Below are 12,721 nucleotides of genomic sequence, written 5' to 3'. Positions count from 1 at the left end.
CTCCAGCACTCTCTATTTAGTCCTCAGTGCTGTGGGTTAAACCACAGAGCCTAGGACTTGCTGATCAGAAGGTTGGCGGTTCGAATCCCCACAATGGGGTGAGCTCCCGTTGCTCGGTCCCTGCTCCTGCCAACCTAGCAGTTCGAAAGCACGTCAAAGTGCAAGTAGATAAATAGGTAGCGCTCTGGCAGGAAGGTAAATGGCATTTCTGTGTGCTGCTCTGATTTGCCAGAAGTGGCTTAGTCATGCTGCTCACATGACCCGGAAGCTGTACGCCAGCTCCCTCAGCCAATAAAGCAAGATGAGCGCCGCAACCCAAGAGTCAGTCATGACTGGACCTAATGGTCAGGAGTCCCTTTACCTTACTCTCCCCAGACAACACCCTTCTTGAGTGTTTTTGCCTGGCTAGGATGTGTCCTTCAATTCTTGACAATATCTCTTGCTTGCCTGGATGGAGGATAGAGAGGGCTGTGTGCATATACAAACTACCGGTAGCCCATGGAACGAACCCACTTCTGCCTCTGGCCCCTGCCCATCACTGGCATGTCAAGGTTGCCCTTAAGGAAATGCAGACCCCAGGCTGAAGAATCTTCCCTGATAGAACTTGCCCTTATGAGGCAGTTACAAGGACCAAAGGTCTCCGTCTTCCCACAGCTCATTAAGTGTCCTTCTTCCCCTGTTCCTTCCCAAGCAATCTGAGGCTCGTCATCATCTTGTCTGTCTTTGCTCTGCCCTTTTCATACCTCTTTAGGTTCTGGGAGATGAAGGGGGATGATAGCTGGTCGCAGCAGGAGGGGGAGACAGCCTGGCTTCCTTACCAGCCTAACTCATCTCTGCCTCTTGACCTCCCTCCTCTCCTGACACAGCATCTGTCTCTGACTCTGGACTGCTTTCTGACTGCCTTTTCTGCTCATTTCCTGTTACCTCTTCAGCTTTCAACACCTTCTCCCAGTCTGCTCCCTTTTCTCCCTCTGACCATACATTGTCCCATTACCAATTCCCTGGTTCTGAGCCGCCTTCTCCTGGGGGTTCCCTTGGGGGATTCCCCAGCTGATGCCTGACAAATCTACATCCAGACAGTCCATGACAATATCAATACAGTGGTACCTTGGGTTAAGAATTTAATTCGTTCTGAAGGTCCATTCTTAACCTGAAACTGTTTTTAACCTGAAGCACCACTTTAGGTAATGGGGCCTCCCACTGCTGCCGTGCTGCCGGAGCCTGATTTCTGTTCTCATCCTGAAGCAAAGTTCTTACCCCGAGGTACTATTTCTGGGTTAGCAGAGTCTATAACCTGAAGCGTCTGTAACCCGGAGCGTCTGTAACCCGAGGTACCACTGTACATTTAAAAGAACAAAATGCACACATCAGTGACTACTACATGCAACTCAAAAGATGGGCATCCTTTCTGTTTATTACCCCACAAATTCTACACAGTGAAAACCTTGGATTTTTCCAGCTCAGAAGATTCGCATTAGGGCAAACAAGCAAATGTTTATTTTTAGCTGCAGTTAAATGCACATTTTATAAAATCAGCTGAAAACAAGCTCCCCACCCCGTTCACCCACACAGCCTTCTCAGGTCACGAGGAGCAGAGATTGGCAAAAACTCCTATATGAAATAAAAGATGGCACAGAGGAGTTTTGCAAAATGAGGGTCTTTTAGCTTTTATTGAAACACCGTTTATCTTTTCAACTTTACAAAAACCTGAAGTAGGTTTTAGCAAACAAAAATATAAATGATACATTTCTTCTTCTGCTGCTGCTACTCAGAGCAAACTATACATGCACACACACAAAAAATATACAACACAAACCAAACATTGATACCAAGAAATCTTTGATGGAGAAAGGAGGAAACTTGGTTTACACTAGGGTTGTTGGCTGGGCTGATGGGAGTTGTAGTCCAACAGCATCTGGAGGAACCACAGTCCCGCCCAGCTCCACTTCGGGATTACTGTACTATGTGTTTTGCAAAATCCAGCGGGTGGGGAGAGTCCCCCACGTTCTGGCGAGGAAAAAAAAGAAAGAAGCGGTTCTTTTTTTTTTTAACGCGTCGCTCTGCATGCATATTCAGCCCCGCCCCGATTTCCGACCAATCCCAATTTAGCAAGAACTGTCCCGCTTTTAGCAGTCATTGAATTTCATAGCATACTCTGCTTCTTTGCTAACGGACGCGAGCGGATGTGGGAGGAGGAGCCTTGAGGGCGTATTATGCAGATAACCCACCAAGCCCGGCCTCTTCCATCCCTGGCTATCTGCCTGCCCAGTATTGGAGGAGACTATTGTTAGCCGCCAAAGTTGCAACTCCAGGAAATTGACTAAAGGGGCCAAGCGCTCTTTTCTCGCCCGCGAAGGCGCAGCTGGAGGAAGAGAAGAACGGAAACTTTGTCGCGCGCGGAGAGCGGAAGGAAAAGCTGGTCTCTCCAGGTGAGTAGCCGGCTCTGGAGACCCCGCGTTTCGCGACTCTCAGGAAAGGACTCCGTGTGGGGAAGGGGCGCGTGAGAGAGACTGTCTTTAAAAGAGGTGGGGAGGCAGCCCAGGATAAATCCCTGCCACCCACCCCCATCACTGAGAAATCATTCAGTGGCACTTTGACCCCCATCTCCCCCCCCTCGAGACCCGCTTTCTCTTTTCTTGAGAAAAAGAGAAAAAAAATTGAGAACGTAGCCCCAATATGTCGCCAGTTGTGCATCTCTCCTCCTTTTCATGTTTATTTCAATTATGCCTGATTTTCCAGAAGGCTCAACTTAGAAAATGAAATAAAATCTTTCTCTTTTAATAAAGAACAATCTTCGTAGCACACGTCGATGCTTGCTTACTCGGGAGTAAGTCCCGCTGTGTCGGTGGGATGTTACATCCAAGTTAAGGTTGTGTGTAGGGTTGCAGACTTAACGAGTGATGCAGCGCTAAAACTACTAGCGTGTATGCAAAGCTAAGCGGGGTCCAGTGTGCTTTCAAACTGGATGGGGAACCTCGTGTTGAGATTCCTGCATTGCCGGGGTTGGACTAGAGCACCCTCGAGGTCTCTTCCTACCCTGCAATTCTTCGAGGGTAAGGATTGTGCGCTGCCTTCTGTGTGTTGTTTCTCCCAAAGCGGGAGAAGAACCTGTTGTTGCTGTGGTTGCATCTTAAAGGGAAAAGGCATTGGCTGCAGGGAAGTTTTGTTGGTATCTGGCTACTTGCTAAGCAACCGAAGGGAACAGTCTAAGGCTGGTGAGTTCATCTGCTTGCTTCTCTTTGAAAGAGTTTTTAGACTTTCCTTCTTAGTTCCAGGGGAAGTGGAAGAGGGGAAGGAAACCACTTAGTTACTGAGGCTGCAATTCTGCATGTACACTTACCCAGGAGTAAGTCCCATGGAACTCAGTGGGATTTACTTCTAAGTAGCTATGCTTTGCAACGACACCAGGCTTAGGTGTGTATGTTAAACTGAGCAACAGGGAACTTCCTAAATTCTCCCACATGACTGGGGGCAAAAGAGCTGTCTGCCCCCTTAAGAACATTGCACCTGCTGGATCAGACCATCTAGCTGCTGGATCATCCCATCTAGCCCAGCATCCTGTTCTCACAGTGACCATCATGGGAAACCAGCAAGCAGGAATTGAGCACAAGAGCATTTTCCCCTCCTGTGGTTTCCAGCAACTGGTATTCAGAAACATTGCTGCCTCTGACCATGGAGGCAGAAAATACGTAGTCATCATGGCTAGTAACCATTGATAGCCTTCTCCATGAATTTTAAAGCCATGTAGTGGTTAAGAGCGGCAGACTTGTAATCTGGTGAACTGTCAAGTCTCTGCTCCTCCACATGCAGCTGCTGGGTGACCTTGGGCTAGTCACACGTCTCTGAAGTCTCTCAGCCCCACTCACCTCACAGAGTGTTTGTTGTGGGGGAGGAAGGGAAAGGAGAATGTTAGCCACTTTGAGACTCCTTAGGGTAGTGATAAAGCGGGATATCAAATCCAAACTCCTCCTCCTCCTCTTCTTCTTCTTCTTCTTCTTCTTCTTCTTCTTCTTCTTCTTCTTCTTGGTGGCCATCACTGCCCCTTGTGGGTGTGAGTTCCATAGGTTAACTGTGCACTGCATGAAGAAGTACTTTAGTTTATCTGTTTTGAATCTTCCAGTATTCAGCTTCATTGATTATTCACAAGTTTTGTGTAATGGGGGGGGGGGGGACTTCTCTCAATCCACTTTCGCCATGCCATGCCATTACAGGAAATTCTAGGTTTCCTCTCTGATTTTCTTTTAAGGAGGTGGGGGCGTTGGCCAACAAATATCCAGCTTTATTAACGGTATTCAATATGCAACATAATAAACATTCCAGTTCCCCCTCCTCCTTTCAGAGGGAAGTTTTGGTTTAGGCAGTAAGTCTACAGTAGTGTTATCCTAAATGGGTTGGACCTAAGTGAGTAGGGTCTGTCGACTGTAGTGGGTCTACTCTGGTTGCATCCAATGTTAGTCATACTCAGTGCATCTACTAGGAAGTAAGCAAAAGAGTTATGTGGTCCTTTGCAGGGTATTGCTATTATTATTTTTTACACTATCCCTTTACCCCTAGAACAAATGTTGGCAGGGCGATTGCTGGCTCAATCAGAGATCCCAGTTTACAGATGGAAAGCTGAGAGTCTGACACATAACAGCAGCTTAAGTCAAAGGCTCATGTCCTTTTCGCTGTAAAAAATAATAATTCTTAAGGCTATCTATGTAATAAATAAATAAAAAATACATCAATCATACTTTCATGCTTTATAGAATTTGAGACTTGAAAGCTTCTCTGTTGCACCACTACCATCAACAACCAGAATGTTCTCATGAGTTGCTCAGCTAACAGAGTATTTTGTCTTTGATCTAAAGCTCCAGTGAGTGACATTGCAAACTCTGGGTTCATTTATTACCTCCTGAGGTACATGTGCGTCTGTGTCTGTGGCTTTGCAGTATAACCTAGAGGTATCCAGATGGTACACAAACCATGTGAAACACAGCTGGGTACAGAAGAAAGGAAAAATTCTGTGTTATATAATGTTCTGACTCTACAGTCTATCTCTCTCTCTCTCTCACACACACACATACCAGTTTCCTTGTTGTACTTTAGCCTGTTGTACTGTACCCAGCCTGTTGCCCTCCAAAAGTTGTTAGACTCCAACTCCCATCAGTCCCAATCGGCATGGTCAGTGACTGCAGATGTTGGGAGATGGAGTCCAGCAATATCTAGAGGGCCACAGGTTCCCATCTGCTCTGATTAAAGGGCTCATTTTCAAAGATTTGTTTTTTTAATCAAGCAAAATATGCCACATGCCAAGCAGAAGTTAAAATTATCAAGCCACCCACTTTGCAAAATTTATGTGATCTCAAGTCACGCAGCAAAGCTGTAAAGCTGACTTTTAAAACATTTCCTATCAGTTTCAAAAATGTTAAAAGCAAATGACATCTGCACACTTAAGGTTTGGAAGACCTTTTAGTTTCTATTTTTTATAAGATAATAAAAAAACCCATATGCTTATTTTTAAAAGAAGAAGTAATCAGCTGAGTACAGAACTCAGTACTGTTCTCAGGGCTGTCCTTGAGAACGGGGAGAGAGCTCTGCTTCTCAGCTCTCCCACGGCTGGAATGTCAATATTATGGCCAGCATACTGAATGAGTTGAATTCTGTGTGACAGAGTTTGATGCCTTATATATTATACTGTTTATGGATTTTGATGTTTTCCACACTGTATTTAATTGTTACTGCTTTATTGCTTGCTTTTTTTTTGTAAATCACTTGGGTATCTGTTCTGATGAAAATCAGTATGTAAGTACTTGACATAAATACTAATAAGTAAATAACTGACCAACTTTCCTCTGGATGGAGTGCAACTGGTTTAAAAATCCACTGGTTTAGAAATCAAAGATGAGTGATGGGTTGAAATTAAAATGTACTTCTCCACCTTAAGCTGCTTATTTATTTATTTAACTAAGTCAGTTGGTTAGAGTGTGGTGCTGATAACACCAAAGTCGCAGGTTTGATTCCCAAATGGGACAGCAGCATATTCCTGCATTGCAGGGGGTTGGACTAGATGATCCTTAGGGTACCTTCGAACTCTACAATTCTTTGATTTTATGATTCTAAAAAGTACACACCCCTTACATGACAGAAAATATCACAGTGGTCTATGGAGAATGATATAAAACATTCATTTTAAAAACAGTGATAAATGCAAACATTAAAATCATTTATTTATTTATTTAAATATATAAAAATAATGAATGGTGCCAGTAATAGTTTTTGTGTGTGTGTGTGTTTTTAAAAAACTAATACTGTATGTGTAATAAAATGTAGTGTTAAAATTGCTGCATGTTAAACTTTGATGCCTGGGGAGGTTTGTCAAAACACAAAACATAAAATTCAGCAGGCACTGAAAACAGTGCAGGGAATGTGCCTGCCTAACATTAATAACATTAATAACAATATTTTAAGAGCGCAGAGATAATTCATGTCTGGATTTCACAAAACTTTCCTTGCCAAGAAATTGCAGCCACGTGTCTTAATCTTTAAGCACCATTCTTTGGAAGTGAGCCGGGCTGAGATCTTTGGGACTTAATCCTGTAATTGGTTGCATAATATGGTTTAACTCAAAGTCCCATCATTTTGGTACTTTGACCGTACAACCTGGAGGGGAAGGGTGGTCCACAATATGTCTATGATTCACTGTCACAGCATACCCTCCAAATGTTCCTATATAACTGAGGTAGGGAGTCTTTTTCAGCCCAAGAGCTGCATTCCCTTCTGGGCAACTTTTTCTGAGCCACATCACATCCCAGAGGTGGGCGGGGCCAGAGACAAAAGTGGGTGGGGCAATTAAAATTTATCTTTCTACCCAGAAGAGTTCACGTCGGTGCTGCAGACACAGCAGGCTTGTTTGTTTTCATGTACATGTACATACAGTATACACACACATATGTACACACACACACACACACACATACACCTCTCTGTCCTCCATCGAGGCAAACAAAAATCAGTGTTATCTAGTCCAGGGGTCAGCAAACTTTTTCAGCAGGGGGTCCTTGTGGGGGGCCGGACTATATTTTGGAAAAATAATAATGAATGAATTCCTGTGCCCCACAAATAACCCAGAGGTGCATTTTAAATAAAAGCACACATTCTCCTCATGTGAAAACACGCTGATTCGCGGGCCGGATTTACAAGGCGATTGGGCCAGATCCGGCCCCTGGGCCTTAGTTTGCCTACCCATGATAGTCACTCGATATGTATATTAAGCTGTAACATGTTACTACACATTGCACATTACAGTAAGGTCAAAACACTCAGTTGCAAAGCTGAGCCAGTAGTGGATGTGGCTGGGGAGGGGTGATGCTTGGAGACAGTCCCAAGAGCTGGTCAGAGGGCCCCATTTGCCCCCGCTCCCAGACCTGAGGTTTACTATACAGTGGTACCTCGGGTTAGAGAGACGCTTCAGGTTACAGACTCCACTAACCCAAAATAAAGAAATTCCTTCCAGTAGCAGAAGGAATTTCTTTATTTTGACTATGGCAGACCAACACAGCTACCTATCTGTAACTGGATCCACTAACCCAGAAATAGTACCTCGGGTTAAGAACTTTGCTTCAGGATAAGAACAGAAATCGTGCTCCAGCAGCAGTGGGAGGCCCCATTAGCTAAAGTGGTGCTTCAGGTTAAGAACAGTTTCAGGTTAAGAACGGACCTCCAGAACGAATTAAGTTCTTAACCTGAGGTACCACTGTATACAAACAGCCCTTATTTTCTGGTAGTTGTCCCAATTAAACCCACCAACAAGCCGGGATCACACATTCTCATGGTTTCCCAGGCTCATTTCCCTGGGAAGATGGACTGATAAACACTGTGAGGGAAACGTGCTTCTTCTAGCAGCTCTACATCCCAGGATTCCTTTGGAGAGCCCACAACTTTTTAAAGTGATAATGATACAGTTTTAAACATGCAGTGTAGATGAGGCCAAACAAACAACCTTCCAAAATACTGTATAAAGTAGGTAACATTAAAAAAAAAAAAAAGAATCCAGGAACAGAGGGGCACAGAATTGGGAAAACAGATGATTTCTTTCCCGTTTTGTGCCTCTTGGACATACTTGAGGAGGGAGGTGAGCAGCTGAACAGAGCGCTTAGGAGGGAGAGGAGTCTGTGGCTGGGGAAGATGAATAATCTGATTAGCAAAGCTGACTTCTCTAAACTGCAAGGGGCGGGGAGAAATGTAAGATTCCTCTTAACTGGCCTTTTTCTATACAGTGCATGCTGGTAGCAGAGTGCAATGTATTTCTGGGGAAAGCAGACAGAGGAACTCTCAGTAGTTGTTTAAAAGGACTTTCTTTGCTCAAAACGGAACTGGATTGATGCTTCATGTTCTGATAGCAAAATGTTTAAGTACTTGAGAGGGTGGGGAGCAGGGAGAGAAAGAAGCAGGGATCCTTCAGTAGAATGCGGGGAAACAAATTTTTTTGTGTGCTGTTGTCTAAATTTGACAACTTCTTTTCAATATGGAGAAGGGTACAATGTACCTACAAACTTCTTTATACATATTACATTGGAGTAACAATGGGCATAGTATTCAACATAGTTCAGGACATAACAAGTTGCTTTATACAGTCAGACCAATTGTCCATCTAGCTCAGGGGTCAGGAAACTTTTTCAGCAGGGGGCCGGTCAACTGTCCCTCAGACCTTGTGGGGGCCAGACTATATTTTTTTTGCGGGGGGGGGGGGGAATGAACGAATTCCTATGCCCCACAAATAACCCAGAGATGCATTTTAAATAAAAGGACACATTCTATTCATGTAAAAACACGCTGATTCCCGGACCTTCTGCGGGCCGGATTTAGAAGGCAATTGGGCCGGATCCAGCCCCCGGGCCTTAGGTTGCCTACCCATGTTCTAACTCATTACTGTTTACACTGGCTGGCAGTAGCTCTCCAGGGTTTTAGGCAGGGTCTCCCCCAGGCTTTGTGGAGATGACAGGGGTCAAACCAGGGACCTTTTTGCATATATCTCAGATGCCCTGTCTGACCCATGGAGAGATGCTGCCAGTCAATGTAGACAATATTGATCTAGTTGGAGCAGTGGTCTGACTTATGTCATATTAGTCAGCTTATGTTCCTCCATAGGGATGCGGGTGGCACTGTGGGTTAAGCCACAGAGCCTAGGGCTTGCTGATCAGAAGGTCAGCGGTTTGAATCCCCACGACAGGGTGAGCTCCCGTTGTTCGGTCCTTGCTCCTGCCAACCTAGCAGTTCAAAAGCACGTCAAAGTGCAAGTAGATAAATAGGTACCGCTTGGGCGGGAAGGTAAACGGCATTTCCGTGCGCTGCTCTGGTTCGCCAGAAGCAGCTTAGTCATGCTGGCCACATGACCCAGAAGCTGTACGCCGGATCCCTTGGCCAGTAAAGCGAGATGAGCGCCGCAACCCCAGAGTCGGTCATGACTGGACCTAATGGTCAGGGGTCCCTTTACCTTTATGTTCCTCCATGCTTCTGTTAGAGAGCCAGTGTGGTGTAGTGGTTAAGAGCGGTAGTCTCGTAATCTGGTGAACTGGGTTCGCGTCTCCGCTCCTCCACATGCAACTGCTGGGTGACCTTGGGCCAGTCACACTTCTCTGAAGTCTCTCAGCCCCACTCACCTCACAGAGTGTTTGTTGTGGGGGAGGAAGGGAAAGGAGAATGTTAGCCGCTTTGAGACTCCTTCGGGTAGTGATAAAGCGGGATATCAAATCCAAACTCCTTTTCTTCTTCTTCTCTCATATTTGAATACTGCTTTAAAGGTGACATCAATAAGTAGTGTTGGCTCAGATTTTGGAGGGTCTTTTGAGTAGGACATCTTCTGTAAGTCACCTCCCATCACCACCTTCAGTTATTCCACCTCCATCCATTGCCACCAGCTCTTCCTCTTTCTCAGTGTGGTTGACATCTGCTTGCTTGTCAGAGAGCAAGCAGGCAGATGCAGCTACTCTTCCTCCACCTTCTCACCACCACCACACCCTCTGGAAGTAATAAGAGCCTGCTGGATCAGGCCAGTGGCACATCTAGTTCAGGACCCTGTTCTCATAGCGGCCAACCAGGTGGTTAGAGGAAGCCAACAGGCAGGCTCTTAAGTGCAACAGCCACTCTTTCCTACTGTACTTTCCAGCAACTTATATTCAGAAACATACTAGCAGGGATATAGGCAACTTGCAACTTATATCCATTTGAGTGCATTTTGTTTTATGTGCTTGGCAAATATATATATATATATATATATATATATATATATATATATATATATATATATATATACAGGTATATATATATATGGAAAGGGGGCAGCCATCTGGGAAAAAAGACTTTGCCAATCCCACCTGCCATTGAACCCAATGTGCTTTGGCTTTACATGCTATCCCTGGAACATAACCCCTGTGTGAGTTGAATCACCTGTATTTACTAAAGGCTTCAGATATAGATGACCTCATTCCTGCATCCCATGACCTCTGTGTAATGCATATTTTCCTGCCCTCACCAGAATTTAATTTAAATTAAATTAAATAATAATTTAACTTTTTTTATAAATTTTTTTTAAAAAAAATCCAAATAGTTGCTTTAAAATGAAATTATAATGGTGATACTTAGGAGGCTGCTTCTTGCAACTGGTGCCTTCATTTCCACCAAGTTGTCCTATAACTGAGCCCTAAATACAGTTGTTGTTTTTTAGGATTGACAGCCATAACTGCACCTGTTTGCTTGTACCACCCACCTTTTTGAGTTGAAAAAAGAGTGAGAAAGATGTGCTTGGATATATCAGGAAGGGTGATCAAAGAATGTGAATGGACGCTGATGACTAATGAGAGTTAATGCACTCTTGCCACTTTGCCAGTTGCCCAGTGGCATGTGATACATTAGCAATGGATCAATTGCAAGTTAGATAAATAAATTGTGTCATCCTGGATAAATACGTTCTGTTTCTAGTTCAAGTCATTTTGTCTTGCTGCACCGCATTCTGTTTAGAGCGAGCCTTTCTCAGTTTGATGTGTGAATGGAAGGGGATGCCATTTGAAGTGTCTGGGAGAAACTGACCCTCTCATAAGGACATAAAGAAAGTCCTGCTGGATTAGACCCAAAAGTCCATCCCATCCCAGCTTCCCAAAGTAGGCAACAAGATGCTTTTGGGAACCTTACAAGGAGGACATGAAAGCTACATCCCCTTCTTTCACCCACAAGTGATTGGTAACTAGAGATGAATGGTCTTTCAATATGAATGGTCTATATCAGCGGCACAGGTGCTGGGTAGCCCCCAAGATGGGGTGGGGGTACATGGCTCATTGCATGATATTACACATATTTTCCAACACTGTGCAGGCTGGACCAGCATGGCCTAGTGGAAGACTGTGCTGGCCTGTGCAATGTTGGGAGATGCTTCTCAGGCTGGAGCAACCTTGCCTCCTCTGCAGCTTCAATTTTCAGGGGGCTGAGCCCCCTGCTAAGGAATATTGAGGGGGTTGATGACACCTCTGGCCCCTAGAGTTGCCATGCCTGATCAGGGGTGGGAAACCTCAAGGCCAGAAGACAAATGTGGCCCTCCAGGCCTCTCTGTCTGCCCCTTGGAACTCTCCACAGTCTCACCCAGTTGCATTCCTCATTGACCCTCCTCAATGCCCTCCTTTGATTGGAGCAGGGGCAGTTGCCCAATCCTCAGTTTCCTTGGTCTAGCACACCAGCATCTGTTCATTTCTTGCTCTGGGATTAATAACAGTTTTGGTGAAGAGGGGCAATTAAAGGGGGAGTTGGGCTTAAAAAGGCTCCCCATCACCATTCTATATAGTTGGCCACTGAGCATGCTAAATCCCATTCCTGGTTTTTGTGTGTGGGGGGGTATTCTTTGTATTTCTACAAATCTTGGGGTTTCTCTAAGCTCCCCTCCTCTGCATGGATGGTGTTGCTTTCGCTACAATAGCAAGGACACAGGTCTCTAACGTCAGAAATAAAAGGTGATGATGGGACCGCCAATGAATTTGACTCTTAAGAAAATTAACTCCCTTAGCGAATACTGGTGTACGTGTGTTCATGCCTCTTTTGAATGGTTTTTATTACATTTATATCTCATCTCTCCTCTAAGACTGCATACTTGGTTCTCCTCCTCCACATTTTATTCCTCACAACAACCTCTTAGGCTGGATCAGCCCCAAATGTCCATGTAGATCTTCCTCCCACAGGTGGCTAACTTAGGTTCCAGTTAACTTAAGAAGAGCCCTGATGGATCAAGCTGATGATCCAACTAATCCACAGTGGCCAACCAGTTGCCTCAATAGGAAAACTGCCAACAGGACCTGAGTGCAACAGCATCTCTTCCCATTTGTGGTTCCCAGCAACTGGGAAAGTCCACAAGCCCAGTGTGAGTGGAACAGCCTTCTGCTGCTGTTCTGGCCTAGCCACTGGTGCTTCAATGTGCTCCTGTTTCTGAACCAGGAGGTTGCATAAAGCAATCATCTGGTAGCCAGTCAAGGAAGAGTGGTTATCAACCCTCCTCCATCCCTGATTGATAACCTGCTAGCTTTTGTCTCTGCCTACTGGCTGAGCATCTACTGCCAATGAGTTTATCTCTTCCTGCCAGCCTGTTTTTTCTTTTGTCTTGATTCTGAGTTGGGGCAAATCTGGAATGGTATTTTTAATGACTCCCCCCCCCCAACCTTGCTGTAAGAAAATTTGCCATTCAACAGATCCAATTCCCCTT

General features: G+C 44.9%; 1 protein-coding gene across 5 annotated transcripts in view; it reads left to right on the top strand.

The window, feature by feature from the left end:
• The first annotated feature begins 2,190 nt into the window (after window positions 1-2,190).
• The window catches only part of AKNA (AT-hook transcription factor), a 62,758-nt gene continuing 52,227 nt past the window's right edge, over window positions 2,191-12,721 (top strand). For 4 of the 5 annotated variants that reach the window (XM_083485707.1, XM_083485706.1, XM_083485705.1 and 1 more), the window contains exon 1: window positions 2,192-2,429. The gene's annotated coding sequence lies outside the window, so the exon portion shown is untranslated. Of the gene's footprint in view, window positions 2,430-12,721 lie in introns of all 5 variants that reach the window. The other variant, XM_083485708.1, reaches the window with a different exon arrangement.

Source organism: Podarcis liolepis, assembly GCF_965112155.1.
Source record: "Podarcis liolepis genome assembly, chromosome: Z".
Lineage (NCBI taxonomy): Eukaryota > Metazoa > Chordata > Lepidosauria > Squamata > Lacertidae > Podarcis > Podarcis liolepis.
Note: the sequence above shows the minus strand (reverse complement) of the source record. Positions and strands in the feature narration are given on the sequence as shown.